The 4,914-nt window shown below is 52.3% G+C and overlaps 1 protein-coding gene across 1 annotated transcript in view; it reads left to right on the plus strand.

The window, feature by feature from the left end:
* PTPRN2 (protein tyrosine phosphatase, receptor type, N polypeptide 2) overlaps window positions 1–4,914 on the plus strand; it is a 373,453-nt gene that overhangs the window by 159,828 nt on the left and 208,711 nt on the right.

Genomic DNA, 4,914 nt, shown 5'->3' on the forward strand with positions numbered 1-4,914 from the left:
GCATCCGTACCAGAGCGGCCGTCGGCGGGGTGTGGGCCGTGGGAGCCGCAGGCCGGGCCCCGCGCGTCTGCCTCCTTACCCTGCTGGCCAAGCACCCTCTCCAGGTGCAGCAGTGTCCGCTTGTGAAAGCAGAGAGAGAATCTCTTGGTCCTTCTCTGTCTTTCTTGATGGAGATGCCCTGGGGTCCGGCCCCGCCTCTCGCCTGTCTGTCTGGTCCCGTGGGCTCCCCAGCCTGGGGGCCTGAGCTCGGCATCTGCATGTGGGATCAAGGCCCTCCCTTTACCCCCCACTCCCTCCCTCCACCCTGTGCCCGGCAGACCTGCCAAGGGCATCAAAGGGACCCGACGCAGAGACGCTGTGACCCAGGTCTGTGGGTGTTGCACTGCCCGCCTCCCCGGCGCCTCCCCTCCTCATCTGAAAACACACGTCGCATCCGCATGCAGACCTAGCAGTGGTTGAGCAGCACAGAGGCAGGAAGTGAGGAGCTGGGTGCGAACCTGTCAGGCGCATTTAGGGACAAGCCTGAGGGCTCCCACTGCGTTAATACTCACCCAGTGACCAGCCTCCGACACCTCGCTGTTCTCGGCCTGGCCTCTCCCGCCCGTGGGGACTCAGCCTCCAGTGCCCGGGGAAGGTGGTGCTGCAGGAAGGTGACCCAGGTAGAGGCAGGTGGGCACAAACCCAGGAGGCGGTGCATGAACCGGAGCGGCACACCGACCCCTGGGGACGATTAATTCATTAGCGCCTGAGCCAGCCTGGATTGTTTCCTTGTAATTACACCCACCTCACACACTTGCTTTTGAAGACATTAATTGCATGATTAGTTTTATGATTTCTTCTGATTACCAATTAAGTTACCTTTTTTTTGTATTTCATACATGCCATTAGGGTTTATAGTGCAGCTTTTTTAATTTCTCACCTAGCGGGGGATCTCACACGTTGGAAGGCTACATTATCCACTCAATAAACAGGCAGAGTTTAATTTTCTGTACAAAGTATTGGTGCGGACTTGGAAAGATGGTGTTTCAGGCATTGCGCTATCGGGAGTGACATTTAATTTTTCAGGGGAGAAATCTTGTTTTTCACTGTCACAGCGATGTTCACAGAGCGTGATTCAGGGCCGTGCGGGGACCCAGCACGAAGCTCCCACGCCTGCCACCGCGCCCCTTCCCTGACCGAGGCTGCGGTCACTGTTCCCCTGCCTCCTGCACCCGCACGGCTGGCTCCGCTGCTCCCAAAGGCCCTGGAGCCACATGGTGGGCCGCCCCTGTCAGCACTGGGCGCCCGACCCACACCAGGCAGGTCCAGGGGGCCACACCAGACAGGGACCCTGCAGAGGCACCCAGAGCCTGTTCCCACGACGTCAAGGAGAAAGCAGACTGGCCAGGCTCCTGCAGCTGCTCACAAGGTGGCCTTCGACCGTCCATTCCGCTCCAAACTCTCCCCCTTCCCACAGGAAAATAAGTGCAAATAGATCTGTAATCAACAGCCAGTCACGGGAAGAGCCGCCTAATTGGACGCACTGAAATGACTCCTAGAGCGGGCGTGCGGGAGGGAGCCCAGCCCTGTGATTGAGCAGCATCGATTCACAGCCCAGCACAAAGGGCTGATGAATCCCGCCCTTTACACCGCGTGTGGGCTGGGGCCTGTGTGGTTCCCGCCTCTGACAGCCAGGCCGCCCGGCAGGGAGGCTGCTGGAGGTCCAGGGACTTTTAATTGGATGTGGCTGCAGAGAGAGAAAGTTCTAATTTTGATGTTGATCCTTGAAGCATTAGCTGACAAAGCCCTGCACCGGTGGGGGAAGGGAGGGACCCCCACCCAGGGCCTCAAGCCCACCAAGAAAGTGCAGGATGGAAGACCCCGGCGGAAAGGGAGGCACCCGGGCCCCCAGGCTGCAGTCCTCCAGAGTAGGGGAAATGGCGCGATTTCTTGAGTAACATTTATTTACTTCCCGCTTCGCTTTTAAACCAAACTTTCTCCCTTTTGAACGCCAGCTTCATGTAAGGTCCTGAATAATGTATGAGCCAGGCTTGGTCAGCCCCCGAGCCATAGAGGTCCCCTGGGGGCGGGGTTCACGGCGCATGCCCCCTCCCCAGGGGCTCCCCCTGTATCTCGAGTCTCTCTCTAAGGCTAATTCGGGGTTTCTTTAGGGCTTGAAGAAGCTTCCGTGTGGAGCCTTCCCCCGGGTTTCATTGAAACGCAAATACAATTATTACATTACACATTTATATACAGAATTATAAGTCAAAGAAAACCTATCAGGAAAGAGGACCATCCTGTCGGCTGGCCATGAGCGGGGCCATGTCCTGTGGTGGCACCTGCCTGGGCTTTGTCCTGAGTGGGCAGCTGTCTGCCCGGCTCCCCCAGGCCATGGGGATCGTGGGAAGGGTGAATGTGGCAGATAAAAATGGTCCAGGCCAGTTCATTGCATCAGGATGGGGCTCGTAGGCAGCTTTCTACCTTTTCAAAGACAGGAAACGATATGCTTGTTAAAACTCGTTTTATTTTATTAACTACTTGATGACTACTTCTCTTGTAGCTCAGTCAGTAAAGAATCTGCCTGCAACGCAGGAGACCTGGGTTCAATTCCTGGGTTGGAAAGATTTCCTGGACAAGGAAATGGCAACCCGCTCCAGTATTCTTGCTTGGAGAATCCTATGGACAGATGAGACTAGTGGGCTACAGTCCATGGAGTTGCAAGAGTCAGACATGACTTAGCAACTAAACCACCACCGCCACTTGATGGAAAACTTAAAAAATGCAATTTGTTGTTCAGTTGCTCAGTCATGTCCAACGCTTTGTGACCTCATGGACTTCAGCACGACAGGCTTCACTGTCCTTCACTATCTCCCGGAGTTTGCTCAAATTCATGTCCATTGAGTTGGTGATGCCATCCACCATTTCATCCTCTGTCGTCCCCTTCTTCTCCTGCCTTCAATCTTTCCCAGCATCAGAGTCTTTTCCAATGAGTCAGCTCTTCGCATCAGATGGCCAAAGTATTGGAGCTTCAGCTTCAGCATTGGTCCTTCCAATGAATATTCAGGACTGATTTCCTTTAGGATTGACTGTTCTGCTCTTCTTGCAGTCCAAGGGACTCTCAAGAGTCTTCTCCAGCACCACAATTCAAAAGCATCAGTTCTTCAGCACTCAGCCTTCTTTATGGTCCAACTCTCACATCCATCCATGACCACTGGAAAAACCATAGCTTTGACTAGACGGACCTTTGTTGGCAAAGTAATGTCTCTGCTTTTTAATATGCTGTCTAGGTTGGTCATAGATTTTCTTCCAAGGAGCAAGCATCTTTTAATTTCATGGCTTCAGTCACCATCTGCAGTGATTTTGGAGCCCAAGAAAATAAAGTCAGTCACTGTTTCCATTGTTTCCCCATCTATTTGCCATGAAGTGATGGGACCAGATGCCATGATCCTAGTTTTCTGAATGTTGAGATTTAAGCCAACCTTTTCACTCTCCTCTTGCACTTTCATCAAGAGGCTCTTCAGTTCCTCTTTGCTTTCTGCCATAAGGGTGGTATCATCTGCATATCTGAGGTTATTGATATTTCTCCTGCAAACTTGATTCCAGCTTGTGAGTTATCCAGCCTGGCATTTTGCATGATGTACTCTGCATATAAGTTAAATAAGCAGGGTGACAATATACAGTCTTGACGAACACCTTTCCCAATTTTGAACCAGAAAATGCAGTAAAACAGTAAAATCAGTAGTGATTCTGCACTCGCATGTTCCCGCCCACCGGTATTGCTTGTAGAGCGCGTGCACGGCACACGCTATACTGACTCCGTGGATGATGCGCACCTCACAGAGTTCGTCCAGCTTTTTACTCTGTGTGATCGGCCTTGCCAGATGGTCTTTAGAATGTTACTCTATTGTGGTTTGTTGTTCAGTCGCTGAGTCGTGTCTGACTCTTTGTGACCCCATGGACTGCAGCACCCCAGGCTTCCCTGTCCTTCAGCATCTCCCGGAGTTTGCTCAGATTCACATCCATTGAGTTGGGGATGCTATGTAACCATCTTATCCTCTGTTGTCCCCTTCTCTTCCCGCCCTCAATCTTTCCCAGAATTAAGGTATTTTCAATGAGGCTCTTTGCATCTGGTGTTAGTTTAAGGAACCATAATTTGTCTATTATTAAATAACCAATCTGCTAGTGCTGAATATTTAGGCTGTTCCAAGGTCTTCACTTTTACAAACCTTGCTGCAATTAATGTCCATATATGTGGGTTTGGTCTCTGTGACTTTCTTCTCTAGGACACATCCCTAGAAGTATAACTCCTATGTCAAAAGGTGCAGACTCTTCTTGGTCTCTTGGTTCTTATTACCCAGTGGAGCCATTGACTCCCCAGATCCCAGAAGGTTCGGGAAGGGGGGGTGCATCTGACAGGCTCTCGGCTACAAGGAGATGTCCGCCCGGCTTGTGTTTCAGCGTTCTTTTTAAATATGCAGTTGTATGAATTCATTTATGGCTCTGCTGGGTCTCCCTTGCTGTGCGGGCTTGCTCTGGGTGTGGGGAGCAGGGGCTACTCTCCAGCTGAGGGGCTTCTGGCTGCGGTGGCTTCTGTCACTGTGGGCCACAGGCCTCCGAGCATGCAGACTCCGTAGCTGTGGCTCCTGGGCTCCAGAGCACAGGCTCAGTCACTGCGACCTGGGAACTTAGTCGTCCTTGGCATGCAGGATCCTCCCAGACCAGGGATTGAACCTATGTCCCCTCTTTGGCAGGCAAGTTCTTCACCCCTGAGCCACTAGGGAAGCCCTGTTTGGGGCATTCTTTAAGGCAAATCATGGCATCTTTTCATCGCGTCACTCTGTGGGTTTGAAGTCTCGTAAAGCGGAGGTAGTCTCTGAGGCGAGGTCGTGAGTCACTCCGTTTCTGGGCGCGCCCTGCTCAGGAACCTTTGCGTCT

Source organism: Bison bison, unplaced genomic scaffold (assembly GCF_000754665.1).
Source record: "Bison bison bison isolate TAMUID 2011002044 unplaced genomic scaffold, Bison_UMD1.0 scf7180017864503, whole genome shotgun sequence".
Classification (NCBI taxonomy): Eukaryota; Metazoa; Chordata; class Mammalia; order Artiodactyla; family Bovidae; genus Bison; species Bison bison.